At 51.5% G+C, this 18,009-nt stretch overlaps 15 non-coding genes across 15 annotated transcripts; 10 read left to right on the forward strand and 5 right to left on the reverse strand.

Annotated features, from left to right (window-relative positions):
* Window positions 1-78: 78 nt before the first annotated feature.
* Trnai-aau lies at window positions 79-152 on the forward strand. The gene has a single exon. It is a non-coding gene; the product is annotated as a tRNA-Ile (tRNA).
* Window positions 153-744: 592 nt separating this feature from the next.
* On the reverse strand, window positions 745-816 carry Trnaa-ugc. Its single transcript has one exon. It is a non-coding gene; the product is annotated as a tRNA-Ala (tRNA).
* A 2,238-nt stretch (window positions 817-3,054) lies between these two features.
* Trnam-cau lies at window positions 3,055-3,127 on the forward strand. Its single transcript has one exon. It is a non-coding gene; the product is annotated as a tRNA-Met (tRNA).
* Window positions 3,128-3,673: 546 nt separating this feature from the next.
* Trnai-aau lies at window positions 3,674-3,747 on the forward strand. Its single transcript has one exon. It is a non-coding gene; the product is annotated as a tRNA-Ile (tRNA).
* Window positions 3,748-4,339: 592 nt separating this feature from the next.
* Trnaa-ugc lies at window positions 4,340-4,411 on the reverse strand. Its single transcript has one exon. It is a non-coding gene; the product is annotated as a tRNA-Ala (tRNA).
* Window positions 4,412-6,678: 2,267 nt separating this feature from the next.
* Trnam-cau lies at window positions 6,679-6,751 on the forward strand. The gene has a single exon. It is a non-coding gene; the product is annotated as a tRNA-Met (tRNA).
* A 546-nt stretch (window positions 6,752-7,297) lies between these two features.
* Window positions 7,298-7,371, forward strand: Trnai-aau. Its single transcript has one exon. It is a non-coding gene; the product is annotated as a tRNA-Ile (tRNA).
* A 592-nt stretch (window positions 7,372-7,963) lies between these two features.
* Window positions 7,964-8,035, reverse strand: Trnaa-ugc. Its single transcript has one exon. It is a non-coding gene; the product is annotated as a tRNA-Ala (tRNA).
* A 2,263-nt stretch (window positions 8,036-10,298) lies between these two features.
* On the forward strand, window positions 10,299-10,371 carry Trnam-cau. The gene has a single exon. It is a non-coding gene; the product is annotated as a tRNA-Met (tRNA).
* Window positions 10,372-10,917: 546 nt separating this feature from the next.
* Window positions 10,918-10,991, forward strand: Trnai-aau. The gene has a single exon. It is a non-coding gene; the product is annotated as a tRNA-Ile (tRNA).
* A 592-nt stretch (window positions 10,992-11,583) lies between these two features.
* On the reverse strand, window positions 11,584-11,655 carry Trnaa-ugc. The gene has a single exon. It is a non-coding gene; the product is annotated as a tRNA-Ala (tRNA).
* Window positions 11,656-13,917: 2,262 nt separating this feature from the next.
* Trnam-cau lies at window positions 13,918-13,990 on the forward strand. The gene has a single exon. It is a non-coding gene; the product is annotated as a tRNA-Met (tRNA).
* Window positions 13,991-14,536: 546 nt separating this feature from the next.
* Trnai-aau lies at window positions 14,537-14,610 on the forward strand. Its single transcript has one exon. It is a non-coding gene; the product is annotated as a tRNA-Ile (tRNA).
* A 592-nt stretch (window positions 14,611-15,202) lies between these two features.
* Window positions 15,203-15,274, reverse strand: Trnaa-ugc. The gene has a single exon. It is a non-coding gene; the product is annotated as a tRNA-Ala (tRNA).
* A 2,274-nt stretch (window positions 15,275-17,548) lies between these two features.
* On the forward strand, window positions 17,549-17,621 carry Trnam-cau. Its single transcript has one exon. It is a non-coding gene; the product is annotated as a tRNA-Met (tRNA).
* The last annotated feature ends 388 nt before the right edge of the window (window positions 17,622-18,009 follow it).

The following is an 18,009-nucleotide window of genomic DNA, read 5'->3' on the forward strand; positions in this document are numbered from 1 at the left end:
CACACGGTGACCCTAGAAGTGGCGTGTGGCTTCATGCGACGTGTTTCCAGCGTAGGGCTGAGCAACCGTCCGCGTCGAGGCCCGTTAGCTCAGTTGGTTAGAGCGTCGTGCTAATAACGCGAAGGTCGTGGGTTCGATCCCCCCACGGGCCAGTGGGCTTTTACTACTACGAAAAGGCAGCGCCGATTTCAGCTGGCGAGTGTGATGACCAAAAGATCATCGCCCTGCGTGGACGTTGGCAGAGGATCCGAACCCGACTCGTCGGGAAGCGCTGCAGCATTCGCTCGGCAATGGTCACAATATGTTGAATACGCTGGTTCTCATACGGCAAAGAGAAAATGAAAGAAAATGCCCGATTGCCGACGTGTAACAACTTTGGCCCTTGTCAGTGCTTGGGCGGGTGACCGCATGGGAACACAGGGTACTGTTGGCAATTTTGCTTCCTATTTTTCTTTCTCCTTTGTTTTCGCAGCTGCAGACCGATTCAGTGAGGGAGACGCCACCGTGAAATGAAGGGGCGTGCTGTGTGTCCACCGCCTCGCCTCTCCCTGCCTCTCTCAGTCGTTTCTCGTGCTTGTCGTTTTGATATAGGCCGACTGGAGAGCGTCAGCTCTCGCGTCAGCTGAGCAAAGTCGAGACAAGTCGAGACACACTGTAGGCTGGTCTGCAGCGAGTAAGAGGGAGAAAGAACATTAATTTAACGGCGCGTGGCAAAAGTACTCATACGCAAAGCTGAAAGCCTGCTGCGGTGGCCGGGAATCGAACCCGGATCAACTGCTTGCAAGGCAACTATGCTGACCTTTACACCACCACCGCACAACCGGGCGCCCCCACGCCGCGCTGTGTCGGCTTCCCGCCAGTCGGCAGCGGCCGAAGGTGATCGTAGCCCTAGGCGCATTACGAGGTAGGCTAGGGGAGCACATGCAGATGCATTCGCACGGCGTATCCATGCACATTTCGCACCCTTTGGCAAGAGTCGGCGCCGGCGACGCAAGAGGACGCAGAGGACGGCGTTCTGGCGGCATTTTTAGGCAGTACAGTGCAGGATTCAGCGTCTGCAGCATTTTCTCGACAGAATGCTACGGCGCTTGACGGCAGTCCCACGTTATCTCGAGACATCTGCTCGGGAAGCAGCGAAAGATTGCTACTGGTCTGAGCATCGGTGGTTCAGTGGTCCGCCCACGCTCTGAAGCGGCGCCCGTCTCTCTCGCGGCCACCCCGTATAAGATGTCCTACATACGGGAGTACTTTTTAACGAGGAGCTACGCTCTGTCAACGGCTACCGACAGACACAGGACCGCCCGCGGACTCTACGTTGCCCTGACTGGACAACCTCCGCGTCATAAACTGGTGTTCCGGAACCCTACAGTGGAATGGGTGAACGTGTGGGCAAACATCAACAACCCGGTGTTGCCGTCGGATGTCAGTGCGCTCTGGTTTAAGATCGTCAACAACACCCTAGCGACGAACCAGCGGCTTGCCGACATTCATCTCCTTCCCTCTGCCAACTGTGGTAGATGTGGTGCTGTGGACACACGGGAACATCGTTTTGAGTGTGCATCGGTGTCGACGGTATGGCGGCTGTGTCAACGAATGGTCGCCCACATTAATCGAACGCCTCCTCACCTTGTGACTGTTCGTCGTGTGATAGTGCCTAACTTCAAAGCTTTCCCGCGGACGAAAAATAACGCCACTGTCTGGATCTTAGGGCATACGATTTATGCCCTTATCGATATGGCCGTCACTGATACTGTGATTTACCTGGATTATTTGTGGGCCCAGTATATGACACTGAAGGATTGCGTTCACTTTCGCGAACTGTTTGCGAATTTTTTGAAGGCGGCCTTGGATTACGGCTATGAAATGGAACTGCGGCAAACACCTTGAACTGAGATTTACTGAGCTGACGCGTTCTATTTTTACTTTCTTTTTCCTTCTTTTCTTTGTTTTATTTGCGTTATGGTTGGTGACTTGTGCCACACCCACACTACGGGTCGTTCTGGTTTTATCTCCAAGGGAGGAATGTCCTTTTACTTTTGAGGAATTTTATTTTGTTCACAAGACTTCATGGGTATTTTAGAAGATACAGCCTGTTTGTGTGGAACATTCATAGTTGCAGGAGTGTTTTTTTTCCAATCTCTTAAATTCTGTTTCCGGACTGTCGCGATTTCATTTTATTACTTTCCTGTGATTTCTGTTTCTTTCGTGTGATGCACACATCGACATAAACTGTCATGTTGTGCTGTTGTCCTGCGTTGACACCTGTTTTGTAACAACTCTCTGCTACATCGGAGTGACTGACGTTAGTCAGGAGGGACAATATATTTTTCTTTTAAGCGGAATATGAGTTTAGTTGAACTACGAGCAGAAGAGTTGAACCAGCGGAGGAAAGAAGACCGTCCACGAATTCCGCGATAAAATTTTTCTTAGTTCTCCATTTTTCTGTGGAAGAAGACACCACACTAACTGAGCAGAAGATGATTTTGTTTTAAGTTATACCACTGTTCCACGAAGTTCGACAGTCCAGCAAATATAGCGATGAAGCTCGCCGAAGAAGGCATATTTTGGTGAGAGTAAGGAGGGCTATAAGGGGAGTTGGGAGGCCAAAAAAAAAAAAAAAAAGTGGTAGAATGCTCGCCTGCCACGCGGGCGGCCCGGGTTCGATTCCCGGCCGATGCATCGTTTTGCTTTTCCCGCGGTGCCGTGTGGCTTGCGCGCTTGAGATGCACGATCCACAAGAATGTATAGCGGGATTCCCTTGAGAAGAACCGAGAACGCAGCACGCGCGGTTCCCCACTCAGACGCTCGCGTCATGTTCTGCGGACTGGCGTCGGCCTGGCCTCACAAGTTGCTGTGTCCAGGTGCCTCCGAGGCAATGAACTTGAACGACGGGGAGTACTGCCCATCGTTGCAAAAGCTGCAGCACCACCACAATCAACTGGGCCGGCAATGCACGTGTAGCAACAGAACACGTTATCCACCAAGTAGTGTATCTCTGCGTCTAACAATGGGTACGCTACTTGCCCAGTTCCCAGGACCGACGGTCCGCCCCGTGCCTCGGTAGCGCAGTAGTCAGCGCGTAAGTCTCATAATTTTAAGGTCGTGAGTTCGATCCTCACCCGGGGCATTTAATTTTCTGTGACTCACGGTGGTGCTGTCGCTACGGCTCGAACTTATTTCTTGTTTGTTATCCACAACGTTTCAACGCTTCAGAGAGAAAATTTATACTTCCTGTTATTGATACTGACAGCTTTCCTTTTCCTCTTCTCCCAGTAGAGCATGAAGCCAAAAGCATTGCTCTGAGACTTTTGAGGTGCGCGCCTTGCCAGCCAGTATGCGCAATGACGTTCGCAAAGAGAGAAGGGTGCGAGAGACCATCCGATCCGTCGAACGGACGCCCAAATCCGGTGAGATCTAGTGGCTAGGATGCCTGGCTATCACCCCGGAGGCCCGGGCTCGATTGCCGGAACCGGAACGGAATTTTTTCCACACGAATCGTCTCAAGTTTCAGCAGTGCGTGCTGCCGTTTCCCGTCCTGCTCGCAGTACAGCTACTGTTTCGTGACCGCCAGCAGAACATAGACGGGCGAAGCAGACACACGGTGACCCTAGAAGTGGCGTGTGGCTTCATGCGACGTGTTTCCAGCGTAGGGCTGAGCAACCGTCCGCGTCGAGGCCCGTTAGCTCAGTTGGTTAGAGCGTCGTGCTAATAACGCGAAGGTCGTGGGTTCGATCCCCCCACGGGCCAGTAGGCTTTTACTACTACGAAAAGGCAGCGCCGATTTCAGCTGGCGAGTGTGATGACCAAAAGATCATCGCCCTGCGTGGACGTTGGCAGAGGATCCGAACCCGACTCGTCGGGAAGCGCTGCAGCATTCGCTCGGCAATGGTCACAATATGTTGAATACGCTGGTTCTCATACGGCAAAGAGAAAATGAAAGAAAATGCCCGATTGCCGACGTGTAACAACTTTGGCCCTTGTCAGTGCTTGGGCGGGTGACCGCATGGGAACACAGGGTACTGTTGGCAATTTTGCTTCCTATTTTTCTTTCTCCTTTGTTTTCGCAGCTGCAGACCGATTCAGTGAGGGAGACGCCACCGTGAAATGAAGGGGCGTGCTGTGTGTCCACCGCCTCGCCTCTCCCTGCCTCTCTCAGTCGTTTCTCGTGCTTGTCGTTTTGATATAGGCCGACTGGAGAGCGTCAGCTCTCGCGTCAGCTGAGCAAAGTCGAGACAAGTCGAGACACACTGTAGGCTGGTCTGCAGCGAGTAAGAGGGAGAAAGAACATTAATTTAACGGCGCGTGGCAAAAGTACTCATACGCAAAGCTGAAAGCCTGCTGCGGTGGCCGGGAATCGAACCCGGATCAACTGCTTGCAAGGCAACTATGCTGACCTTTACACCACCACCGCACAACCGGGCGCCCCCACGCCGCGCTGTGTCGGCTTCCCGCCAGTCGGCAGCGGCCGAAGGTGATCGTAGCCCTAGGCGCATTACGAGGTAGGCTAGGGGAGCACATGCAGATGCATTCGCACGGCGTATCCATGCACATTTCGCACCCTTTGGCAAGAGTCGGCGCCGGCGACGCAAGAGGACGCAGAGGACGGCGTTCTGGCGGCATTTTTAGGCAGTACAGTGCAGGATTCAGCGTCTGCAGCATTTTCTCGACAGAATGCTACGGCGCTTGACGGCAGTCCCACGTTATCTCGAGACATCTGCTCGGGAAGCAGCGAAAGATTGCTACTGGTCTGAGCATCGGTGGTTCAGTGGTCCGCCCACGCTCTGAAGCGGCGCCCGTCTCTCTCGCGGCCACCCCGTATAAGATGTCCTACATACGGGAGTACTTTTTAACGAGGAGCTACGCTCTGTCAACGGCTACCGACAGACACAGGACCGCCCGCGGACTCTACGTTGCCCTGACTGGACAACCTCCGCGTCATAAACTGGTGTTCCGGAACCCTACAGTGGAATGGGTGAACGTGTGGGCAAACATCAACAACCCGGTGTTGCCGTCGGATGTCAGTGCGCTCTGGTTTAAGATCGTCAACAACACCCTAGCGACGAACCAGCGGCTTGCCGACATTCATCTCCTTCCCTCTGCCAACTGTGGTAGATGTGGTGCTGTGGACACACGGGAACATCGTTTTGAGTGTGCATCGGTGTCGACGGTATGGCGGCTGTGTCAACGAATGGTCGCCCACATTAATCGAACGCCTCCTCACCTTGTGACTGTTCGTCGTGTGATAGTGCCTAACTTCAAAGCTTTCCCGCGGACGAAAAATAACGCCACTGTCTGGATCTTAGGGCATACGATTTATGCCCTTATCGATATGGCCGTCACTGATACTGTGATTTACCTGGATTATTTGTGGGCCCAGTATATGACACTGAAGGATTGCGTTCACTTTCGCGAACTGTTTGCGAATTTTTTGAAGGCGGCCTTGGATTACGGCTATGAAATGGAACTGCGGCAAACACCTTGAACTGAGATTTACTGAGCTGACGCGTTCTATTTTTACTTTCTTTTTCCTTCTTTTCTTTGTTTTATTTGCGTTATGGTTGGTGACTTGTGCCACACCCACACTACGGGTCGTTCTGGTTTTATCTCCAAGGGAGGAATGTCCTTTTACTTTTGAGGAATTTTATTTTGTTCACAAGACTTCATGGGTATTTTAGAAGATACAGCCTGTTTGTGTGGAACATTCATAGTTGCAGGAGTGTTTTTTTTCCAATCTCTTAAATTCTGTTTCCGGACTGTCGCGATTTCATTTTATTACTTTCCTGTGATTTCTGTTTCTTTCGTGTGATGCACACATCGACATAAACTGTCATGTTGTGCTGTTGTCCTGCGTTGACACCTGTTTTGTAACAACTCTCTGCTACATCGGAGTGACTGACGTTAGTCAGGAGGGACAATATATTTTTCTTTTAAGCGGAATATGAGTTTAGTTGAACTACGAGCAGAAGAGTTGAACCAGCGGAGGAAAGAAGACCGTCCACGAATTCCGCGATAAAATTTTTCTTAGTTCTCCATTTTTCTGTGGAAGAAGACACCACACTAACTGAGCAGAAGATGATTTTGTTTTAAGTTATACCACTGTTCCACGAAGTTCGACAGTCCAGCAAATATAGCGATGAAGCTCGCCGAAGAAGGCATATTTTGGTGAGAGTAAGGAGTGCTATAAGGGGAGTTGGGAGGCCAAAAAAAAAAAAAAAAAAAAAAAAAAAAAAAAAAAAAAAAAAAAAAGTGGTAGAATGCTCGCCTGCCACGCGGGCGGCCCGGGTTCGATTCCCGGCCGATGCATCGTTTTGCTTTTCCCGCGGTGCCGTGTGGCTTGCGCGCTTGAGATGCACGATCCACAAGAATGTATAGCGGGATTCCCTTGAGAAGAACCGAGAACGCAGCACGCGCGGTTCCCCACTCAGACGCTCGCGTCATGTTCTGCGGACTGGCGTCGGCCTGGCCTCACAAGTTGCTGTGTCCAGGTGCCTCCGAGGCAATGAACTTGAACGACGGGGAGTACTGCCCATCGTTGCAAAAGCTGCAGCACCACCACAATCAACTGGGCCGGCAATGCACGTGTAGCAACAGAACACGTTATCCACCAAGTAGTGTATCTCTGCGTCTAACAATGGGTACGCTACTTGCCCAGTTCCCAGGACCAACGGTCCGCCCCGTGCCTCGGTAGCGCAGTAGTCAGCGCGTAAGTCTCATAATTTTAAGGTCGTGAGTTCGATCCTCACCCGGGGCATTTAATTTTCTGTGACTCACGGTGGTGCTGTCGCTAGGGCTCGAACTTATTTCTTGTTTGTTATCCACAACGTTTCAACGCTTCAGAGAGAAAATTTATACTTCCTGTTATTGATACTGACAGCTTTCCTTTTCCTCTTCTCCCAGTAGAGCATGAAGCCAAAAGCATTGCTCTGAGACTTTTGAGGTGCGCGCCTTGCCAGCCAGTATGCGCAATGACGTTCGCAAAGAGAGAAGGGTGCGAGAGACCATCCGATCCGTCGAACGGACGCCCAAATCCGGTGAGATCTAGTGGCTAGGATGCCTGGCTATCACCCCGGAGGCCCGGGCTCGATTGCCGGAACCGGAACGGAATTTTTTCCACACGAATCGTCTCAAGTTTCAGCAGTGCGTGCTGCCGTTTCCCGTCCTGCTCGCAGTACAGCTACTGTTTCGTGACCGCCAGCAGAACATAGACGGGCGAAGCAGACACACGGTGACCCTAGAAGTGGCGTGTGGCTTCATGCGACGTGTTTCCAGCGTAGGGCTGAGCAACCGTCCGCGTCGAGGCCCGTTAGCTCAGTTGGTTAGAGCGTCGTGCTAATAACGCGAAGGTCGTGGGTTCGATCCCCCCACGGGCCAGTAGACTTTTACTACTACGAAAAGGCAGCGCCGATTTCAGCTGGCGAGTGTGATGACCAAAAGATCATCGCCGTGCGTGGACGTTGGCAGAGGATCCGAACCCGACTCGTCGGGAAGCGCTGCAGCATTCGCTCGGCAATGGTCACAATATGTTGAATACGCTGGTTCTCATACGGCAAAGAGAAAATGAAAGAAAATGCCCGATTGCCGACGTGTAACAACTTTGGCCCTTGTCAGTGCTTGGGCGGGTGACCGCATGGGAACACAGGGTACTGTTGGCAATTTTGCTTCCTATTTTTCTTTCTCCTTTGTTTTCGCAGCTGCAGACCGATTCAGTGAGGGAGACGCCACCGTGAAATGAAGGGGCGTGCTGTGTGTCCACCGCCTCGCCTCTCCCTGCCTCTCTCAGTCGTTTCTCGTGCTTGTCGTTTTGATATAGGCCGACTGGAGAGCGTCAGCTCTCGCGTCAGCTGAGCAAAGTCGAGACAAGTCGAGACACACTGTAGGCTGGTCTGCAGCGAGTAAGAGGGAGAAAGAACATTAATTTAACGGCGCGTGGCAAAAGTACTCATACGCAAAGCTGAAAGCCTGCTGCGGTGGCCGGGAATCGAACCCGGATCAACTGCTTGCAAGGCAACTATGCTGACCTTTACACCACCACCGCACAACCGGGCGCCCCCACGCCGCGCTGTGTCGGCTTCCCGCCAGTCGGCAGCGGCCGAAGGTGATCGTAGCCCTAGGCGCATTACGAGGTAGGCTAGGGGAGCACATGCAGATGCATTCGCACGGCGTATCCATGCACATTTCGCACCCTTTGGCAAGAGTCGGCGCCGGCGACGCAAGAGGACGCAGAGGACGGCGTTCTGGCGGCATTTTTAGGCAGTACAGTGCAGGATTCAGCGTCTGCAGCATTTTCTCGACAGAATGCTACGGCGCTTGACGGCAGTCCCACGTTATCTCGAGACATCTGCTCGGGAAGCAGCGAAAGATTGCTACTGGTCTGAGCATCGGTGGTTCAGTGGTCCGCCCACGCTCTGAAGCGGCGCCCGTCTCTCTCGCGACCACCCCGTATAAGATGTCCTACATACGGGAGTACTTTTTAACGAGGAGCTACGCTCTGTCAACGGCTACCGACAGACACAGGACCGCCCGCGGACTCTACGTTGCCCTGACTGGACAACCTCCGCGTCATAAACTGGTGTTCCGGAACCCTACAGTGGAATGGGTGAACGTGTGGGCAAACATCAACAACCCGGTGTTGCCGTCGGATGTCAGTGCGCTCTGGTTTAAGATCGTCAACAACACCCTAGCGACGAACCAGCGGCTTGCCGACATTCATCTCCTTCCCTCTGCCAACTGTGGTAGATGTGGTGCTGTGGACACACGGGAACATCGTTTTGAGTGTGCATCGGTGTCGACGGTATGGCGGCTGTGTCAACGAATGGTCGCCCACATTAATCGAACGCCTCCTCACCTTGTGACTGTTCGTCGTGTGATAGTGCCTAACTTCAAAGCTTTCCCGCGGACGAAAAATAACGCCACTGTCTGGATCTTAGGGCATACGATTTATGCCCTTATCGATATGGCCGTCACTGATACTGTGATTTACCTGGATTATTTGTGGGCCCAGTATATGACACTGAAGGATTGCGTTCACTTTCGCGAACTGTTTGCGAATTTTTTGAAGGCGGCCTTGGATTACGGCTATGAAATGGAACTGCGGCAAACACCTTGAACTGAGATTTACTGAGCTGACGCGTTCTATTTTTACTTTCTTTTTCCTTCTTTTCTTTGTTTTATTTGCGTTATGGTTGGTGACTTGTGCCACACCCACACTACGGGTCGTTCTGGTTTTATCTCCAAGGGAGGAATGTCCTTTTACTTTTGAGGAATTTTATTTTGTTCACAAGACTTCATGGGTATTTTAGAAGATACAGCCTGTTTGTGTGGAACATTCATAGTTGCAGGAGTGTTTTTTTTCCAATCTCTTAAATTCTGTTTCCGGACTGTCGCGATTTCATTTTATTACTTTCCTGTGATTTCTGTTTCTTTCGTGTGATGCACACATCGACATAAACTGTCATGTTGTGCTGTTGTCCTGCGTTGACACCTGTTTTGTAACAACTCTCTGCTACATCGGAGTGACTGACGTTAGTCAGGAGGGACAATATATTTTTCTTTTAAGCGGAATATGAGTTTAGTTGAACTACGAGCAGAAGAGTTGAACCAGCGGAGGAAAGAAGACCGTCCACGAATTCCGCGATAAAATTTTTCTTAGTTCTCCATTTTTCTGTGGAAGAAGACACCACACTAACTGAGCAGAAGATGATTTTGTTTTAAGTTATACCACTGTTCCACGAAGTTCGACAGTCCAGCAAATATAGCGATGAAGCTCGCCGAAGAAGGCATATTTTGGTGAGAGTAAGGAGTGCTATAAGGGGAGTTGGGAGGCCAAAAAAAAAAAAAAAAAAAAAAAAAAAAAAAAAAAAAAAAAAGTGGTAGAATGCTCGCCTGCCACGCGGGCGGCCCGGGTTCGATTCCCGGCCGATGCATCGTTTTGCTTTTCCCGCGGTGCCGTGTGGCTTGCGCGCTTGAGATGCACGATCCACAAGAATGTATAGCGGGATTCCCTTGAGAAGAACCGAGAACGCAGCACGCGCGGTTCCCCACTCAGACGCTCGCGTCATGTTCTGCGGACTGGCGTCGGCCTGGCCTCACAAGTTGCTGTGTCCAGGTGCCTCCGAGGCAATGAACTTGAACGACGGGGAGTACTGCCCATCGTTGCAAAAGCTGCAGCACCACCACAATCAACTGGGCCGGCAATGCACGTGTAGCAACAGAACACGTTATCCACCAAGTAGTGTATCTCTGCGTCTAACAATGGGTACGCTACTTGCCCAGTTCCCAGGACCGACGGTCCGCCCCGTGCCTCGGTAGCGCAGTAGTCAGCGCGTAAGTCTCATAATTTTAAGGTCGTGAGTTCGATCCTCACCCGGGGCATTTAATTTTCTGTGACTCACGGTGGTGCTGTCGCTACGGCTCGAACTTATTTCTTGTTTGTTATCCACAACGTTTCAACGCTTCAGAGAGAAAATTTATACTTCCTGTTATTGATACTGACAGCTTTCCTTTTCCTCTTCTCCCAGTAGAGCATGAAGCCAAAAGCATTGCTCTGAGACTTTTGAGGTGCGCGCCTTGCCAGCCAGTATGCGCAATGACGTTCGCAAAGAGAGAAGGGTGCGAGAGACCATCCGATCCGTCGAACGGACGCCCAAATCCGGTGAGATCTAGTGGCTAGGATGCCTGGCTATCACCCCGGAGGCCCGGGCTCGATTGCCGGAACCGGAACGGAATTTTTTCCACACGAATCGTCTCAAGTTTCAGCAGTGCGTGCTGCCGTTTCCCGTCCTGCTCGCAGTACAGCTACTGTTTCGTGACCGCCAGCAGAACATAGACGGGCGAAGCAGACACACGGTGACCCTAGAAGTGGCGTGTGGCTTCATGCGACGTGTTTCCAGCGTAGGGCTGAGCAACCGTCCGCGTCGAGGCCCGTTAGCTCAGTTGGTTAGAGCGTCGTGCTAATAACGCGAAGGTCGTGGGTTCGATCCCCCCACGGGCCAGTAGACTTTTACTACTACGAAAAGGCAGCGCCGATTTCAGCTGGCGAGTGTGATGACCAAAAGATCATCGCCGTGCGTGGACGTTGGCAGAGGATCCGAACCCGACTCGTCGGGAAGCGCTGCAGCATTCGCTCGGCAATGGTCACAATATGTTGAATACGCTGGTTCTCATACGGCAAAGAGAAAATGAAAGAAAATGCCCGATTGCCGACGTGTAACAACTTTGGCCCTTGTCAGTGCTTGGGCGGGTGACCGCATGGGAACACAGGGTACTGTTGGCAATTTTGCTTCCTATTTTTCTTTCTCCTTTGTTTTCGCAGCTGCAGACCGATTCAGTGAGGGAGACGCCACCGTGAAATGAAGGGGCGTGCTGTGTGTCCACCGCCTCGCCTCTCCCTGCCTCTCTCAGTCGTTTCTCGTGCTTGTCGTTTTGATATAGGCCGACTGGAGAGCGTCAGCTCTCGCGTCAGCTGAGCAAAGTCGAGACAAGTCGAGACACACTGTAGGCTGGTCTGCAGCGAGTAAGAGGGAGAAAGAACATTAATTTAACGGCGCGTGGCAAAAGTACTCATACGCAAAGCTGAAAGCCTGCTGCGGTGGCCGGGAATCGAACCCGGATCAACTGCTTGCAAGGCAACTATGCTGACCTTTACACCACCACCGCACAACCGGGCGCCCCCACGCCGCGCTGTGTCGGCTTCCCGCCAGTCGGCAGCGGCCGAAGGTGATCGTAGCCCTAGGCGCATTACGAGGTAGGCTAGGGGAGCACATGCAGATGCATTCGCACGGCGTATCCATGCACATTTCGCACCCTTTGGCAAGAGTCGGCGCCGGCGACGCAAGAGGACGCAGAGGACGGCGTTCTGGCGGCATTTTTAGGCAGTACAGTGCAGGATTCAGCGTCTGCAGCATTTTCTCGACAGAATGCTACGGCGCTTGACGGCAGTCCCACGTTATCTCGAGACATCTGCTCGGGAAGCAGCGAAAGATTGCTACTGGTCTGAGCATCGGTGGTTCAGTGGTCCGCCCACGCTCTGAAGCGGCGCCCGTCTCTCTCGCGACCACCCCGTATAAGATGTCCTACATACGGGAGTACTTTTTAACGAGGAGCTACGCTCTGTCAACGGCTACCGACAGACACAGGACCGCCCGCGGACTCTACGTTGCCCTGACTGGACAACCTCCGCGTCATAAACTGGTGTTCCGGAACCCTACAGTGGAATGGGTGAACGTGTGGGCAAACATCAACAACCCGGTGTTGCCGTCGGATGTCAGTGCGCTCTGGTTTAAGATCGTCAACAACACCCTAGCGACGAACCAGCGGCTTGCCGACATTCATCTCCTTCCCTCTGCCAACTGTGGTAGATGTGGTGCTGTGGACACACGGGAACATCGTTTTGAGTGTGCATCGGTGTCGACGGTATGGCGGCTGTGTCAACGAATGGTCGCCCACATTAATCGAACGCCTCCTCACCTTGTGACTGTTCGTCGTGTGATAGTGCCTAACTTCAAAGCTTTCCCGCGGACGAAAAATAACGCCACTGTCTGGATCTTAGGGCATACGATTTATGCCCTTATCGATATGGCCGTCACTGATACTGTGATTTACCTGGATTATTTGTGGGCCCAGTATATGACACTGAAGGATTGCGTTCACTTTCGCGAACTGTTTGCGAATTTTTTGAAGGCGGCCTTGGATTACGGCTATGAAATGGAACTGCGGCAAACACCTTGAACTGAGATTTACTGAGCTGACGCGTTCTATTTTTACTTTCTTTTTCCTTCTTTTCTTTGTTTTATTTGCGTTATGGTTGGTGACTTGTGCCACACCCACACTACGGGTCGTTCTGGTTTTATCTCCAAGGGAGGAATGTCCTTTTACTTTTGAGGAATTTTATTTTGTTCACAAGACTTCATGGGTATTTTAGAAGATACAGCCTGTTTGTGTGGAACATTCATAGTTGCAGGAGTGTTTTTTTTCCAATCTCTTAAATTCTGTTTCCGGACTGTCGCGATTTCATTTTATTACTTTCCTGTGATTTCTGTTTCTTTCGTGTGATGCACACATCGACATAAACTGTCATGTTGTGCTGTTGTCCTGCGTTGACACCTGTTTTGTAACAACTCTCTGCTACATCGGAGTGACTGACGTTAGTCAGGAGGGACAATATATTTTTCTTTTAAGCGGAATATGAGTTTAGTTGAACTACGAGCAGAAGAGTTGAACCAGCGGAGGAAAGAAGACCGTCCACGAATTCCGCGATAAAATTTTTCTTAGTTCTCCATTTTTCTGTGGAAGAAGACACCACACTAACTGAGCAGAAGATGATTTTGTTTTAAGTTATACCACTGTTCCACGAAGTTCGACAGTCCAGCAAATATAGCGATGAAGCTCGCCGAAGAAGGCATATTTTGGTGAGAGTAAGGAGTGCTATAAGGGGAGTTGGGAGGCCAAAAAAAAAAAAAAAAAAAAAAAAAAAAAAAAAAAAAAAAAGTGGTAGAATGCTCGCCTGCCACGCGGGCGGCCCGGGTTCGATTCCCGGCCGATGCATCGTTTTGCTTTTCCCGCGGTGCCGTGTGGCTTGCGCGCTTGAGATGCACGATCCACAAGAATGTATAGCGGGATTCCCTTGAGAAGAACCGAGAACGCAGCACGCGCGGTTCCCCACTCAGACGCTCGCGTCATGTTCTGCGGACTGGCGTCGGCCTGGCCTCACAAGTTGCTGTGTCCAGGTGCCTCCGAGGCAATGAACTTGAACGACGGGGAGTACTGCCCATCGTTGCAAAAGCTGCAGCACCACCACAATCAACTGGGCCGGCAATGCACGTGTAGCAACAGAACACGTTATCCACCAAGTAGTGTATCTCTGCGTCTAACAATGGGTACGCTACTTGCCCAGTTCCCAGGACCGACGGTCCGCCCCGTGCCTCGGTAGCGCAGTAGTCAGCGCGTAAGTCTCATAATTTTAAGGTCGTGAGTTCGATCCTCACCCGGGGCATTTAATTTTCTGTGACTCACGGTGGTGCTGTCGCTACGGCTCGAACTTATTTCTTGTTTGTTATCCACAACGTTTCAACGCTTCAGAGAGAAAATTTATACTTCCTGTTATTGATACTGACAGCTTTCCTTTTCCTCTTCTCCCAGTAGAGCATGAAGCCAAAAGCATTGCTCTGAGACTTTTGAGGTGCGCGCCTTGCCAGCCAGTATGCGCAATGACGTTCGCAAAGAGAGAAGGGTGCGAGAGACCATCCGATCCGTCGAACGGACGCCCAAATCCGGTGAGATCTAGTGGCTAGGATGCCTGGCTATCACCCCGGAGGCCCGGGCTCGATTGCCGGAACCGGAACGGAATTTTTTCCACACGAATCGTCTCAAGTTTCAGCAGTGCGTGCTGCCGTTTCCCGTCCTGCTCGCAGTACAGCTACTGTTTCGTGACCGCCAGCAGAACATAGACGGGCGAAGCAGACACACGGTGACCCTAGAAGTGGCGTGTGGCTTCATGCGACGTGTTTCCAGCGTAGGGCTGAGCAACCGTCCGCGTCGAGGCCCGTTAGCTCAGTTGGTTAGAGCGTCGTGCTAATAACGCGAAGGTCGTGGGTTCGATCCCCCCACGGGCCAGTAGACTTTTACTACTACGAAAAGGCAGCGCCGATTTCAGCTGGCGAGTGTGATGACCAAAAGATCATCGCCGTGCGTGGACGTTGGCAGAGGATCCGAACCCGACTCGTCGGGAAGCGCTGCAGCATTCGCTCGGCAATGGTCACAATATGTTGAATACGCTGGTTCTCATACGGCAAAGAGAAAATGAAAGAAAATGCCCGATTGCCGACGTGTAACAACTTTGGCCCTTGTCAGTGCTTGGGCGGGTGACCGCATGGGAACACAGGGTACTGTTGGCAATTTTGCTTCCTATTTTTCTTTCTCCTTTGTTTTCGCAGCTGCAGACCGATTCAGTGAGGGAGACGCCACCGTGAAATGAAGGGGCGTGCTGTGTGTCCACCGCCTCGCCTCTCCCTGCCTCTCTCAGTCGTTTCTCGTGCTTGTCGTTTTGATATAGGCCGACTGGAGAGCGTCAGCTCTCGCGTCAGCTGAGCAAAGTCGAGACAAGTCGAGACACACTGTAGGCTGGTCTGCAGCGAGTAAGAGGGAGAAAGAACATTAATTTAACGGCGCGTGGCAAAAGTACTCATACGCAAAGCTGAAAGCCTGCTGCGGTGGCCGGGAATCGAACCCGGATCAACTGCTTGCAAGGCAACTATGCTGACCTTTACACCACCACCGCACAACCGGGCGCCCCCACGCCGCGCTGTGTCGGCTTCCCGCCAGTCGGCAGCGGCCGAAGGTGATCGTAGCCCTAGGCGCATTACGAGGTAGGCTAGGGGAGCACATGCAGATGCATTCGCACGGCGTATCCATGCACATTTCGCACCCTTTGGCAAGAGTCGGCGCCGGCGACGCAAGAGGACGCAGAGGACGGCGTTCTGGCGGCATTTTTAGGCAGTACAGTGCAGGATTCAGCGTCTGCAGCATTTTCTCGACAGAATGCTACGGCGCTTGACGGCAGTCCCACGTTATCTCGAGACATCTGCTCGGGAAGCAGCGAAAGATTGCTACTGGTCTGAGCATCGGTGGTTCAGTGGTCCGCCCACGCTCTGAAGCGGCGCCCGTCTCTCTCGCGACCACCCCGTATAAGATGTCCTACATACGGGAGTACTTTTTAACGAGGAGCTACGCTCTGTCAACGGCTACCGACAGACACAGGACCGCCCGCGGACTCTACGTTGCCCTGACTGGACAACCTCCGCGTCATAAACTGGTGTTCCGGAACCCTACAGTGGAATGGGTGAACGTGTGGGCAAACATCAACAACCCGGTGTTGCCGTCGGATGTCAGTGCGCTCTGGTTTAAGATCGTCAACAACACCCTAGCGACGAACCAGCGGCTTGCCGACATTCATCTCCTTCCCTCTGCCAACTGTGGTAGATGTGGTGCTGTGGACACACGGGAACATCGTTTTGAGTGTGCATCGGTGTCGACGGTATGGCGGCTGTGTCAACGAATGGTCGCCCACATTAATCGAACGCCTCCTCACCTTGTGACTGTTCGTCGTGTGATAGTGCCTAACTTCAAAGCTTTCCCGCGGACGAAAAATAACGCCACTGTCTGGATCTTAGGGCATACGATTTATGCCCTTATCGATATGGCCGTCACTGATACTGTGATTTACCTGGATTATTTGTGGGCCCAGTATATGACACTGAAGGATTGCGTTCACTTTCGCGAACTGTTTGCGAATTTTTTGAAGGCGGCCTTGGATTACGGCTATGAAATGGAACTGCGGCAAACACCTTGAACTGAGATTTACTGAGCTGACGCGTTCTATTTTTACTTTCTTTTTCCTTCTTTTCTTTGTTTTATTTGCGTTATGGTTGGTGACTTGTGCCACACCCACACTACGGGTCGTTCTGGTTTTATCTCCAAGGGAGGAATGTCCTTTTACTTTTGAGGAATTTTATTTTGTTCACAAGACTTCATGGGTATTTTAGAAGATACAGCCTGTTTGTGTGGAACATTCATAGTTGCAGGAGTGTTTTTTTTCCAATCTCTTAAATTCTGTTTCCGGACTGTCGCGATTTCATTTTATTACTTTCCTGTGATTTCTGTTTCTTTCGTGTGATGCACACATCGACATAAACTGTCATGTTGTGCTGTTGTCCTGCGTTGACACCTGTTTTGTAACAACTCTCTGCTACATCGGAGTGACTGACGTTAGTCAGGAGGGACAATATATTTTTCTTTTAAGCGGAATATGAGTTTAGTTGAACTACGAGCAGAAGAGTTGAACCAGCGGAGGAAAGAAGACCGTCCACGAATTCCGCGATAAAATTTTTCTTAGTTCTCCATTTTTCTGTGGAAGAAGACACCACACTAACTGAGCAGAAGATGATTTTGTTTTAAGTTATACCACTGTTCCACGAAGTTCGACAGTCCAGCAAATATAGCGATGAAGCTCGCCGAAGAAGGCATATTTTGGTGAGAGTAAGGAGTGCTATAAGGGGAGTTGGGAGGCCAAAAAAAAAAAAAAAAAAAAAAAAAAAAAAAAAAAAAAAAAAAAAAAAAAAAAGTGGTAGAATGCTCGCCTGCCACGCGGGCGGCCCGGGTTCGATTCCCGGCCGATGCATCGTTTTGCTTTTCCCGCGGTGCCGTGTGGCTTGCGCGCTTGAGATGCACGATCCACAAGAATGTATAGCGGGATTCCCTTGAGAAGAACCGAGAACGCAGCACGCGCGGTTCCCCACTCAGACGCTCGCGTCATGTTCTGCGGACTGGCGTCGGCCTGGCCTCACAAGTTGCTGTGTCCAGGTGCCTCCGAGGCAATGAACTTGAACGACGGGGAGTACTGCCCATCGTTGCAAAAGCTGCAGCACCACCACAATCAACTGGGCCGGCAATGCACGTGTAGCAACAGAACACGTTATCCACCAAGTAGTGTATCTCTGCGTCTAACAATGGGTACGCTACTTGCCCAGTTCCCAGGACCGACGGTCCGCCCCGTGCCTCGGTAGCGCAGTAGTCAGCGCGTAAGTCTCATAATTTTAAGGTCGTGAGTTCGATCCTCACCCGGGGCATTTAATTTTCTGTGACTCACGGTGGTGCTGTCGCTACGGCTCGAACTTATTTCTTGTTTGTTATCCACAACGTTTCAACGCTTCAGAGAGAAAATTTATACTTCCTGTTATTGATACTGACAGCTTTCCTTTTCCTCTTCTCCCAGTAGAGCATGAAGCCAAAAGCATTGCTCTGAGACTTTTGAGGTGCGCGCCTTGCCAGCCAGTATGCGCAATGACGTTCGCAAAGAGAGAAGGGTGCGAGAGACCATCCGATCCGTCGAACGGACGCCCAAATCCGGTGAGATCTAGTGGCTAGGATGCCTGGCTATCACCCCGGAGGCCCGGGCTCGATTGCCGGAACCGGAACGGAATTTTTTCCACACGAATCGTCTCAAGTTTCAGCAGT

Source organism: Schistocerca piceifrons, unplaced genomic scaffold (genome assembly GCF_021461385.2).
Source record: "Schistocerca piceifrons isolate TAMUIC-IGC-003096 unplaced genomic scaffold, iqSchPice1.1 HiC_scaffold_681, whole genome shotgun sequence".
Classification (NCBI taxonomy): domain Eukaryota; kingdom Metazoa; phylum Arthropoda; class Insecta; order Orthoptera; family Acrididae; genus Schistocerca; species Schistocerca piceifrons.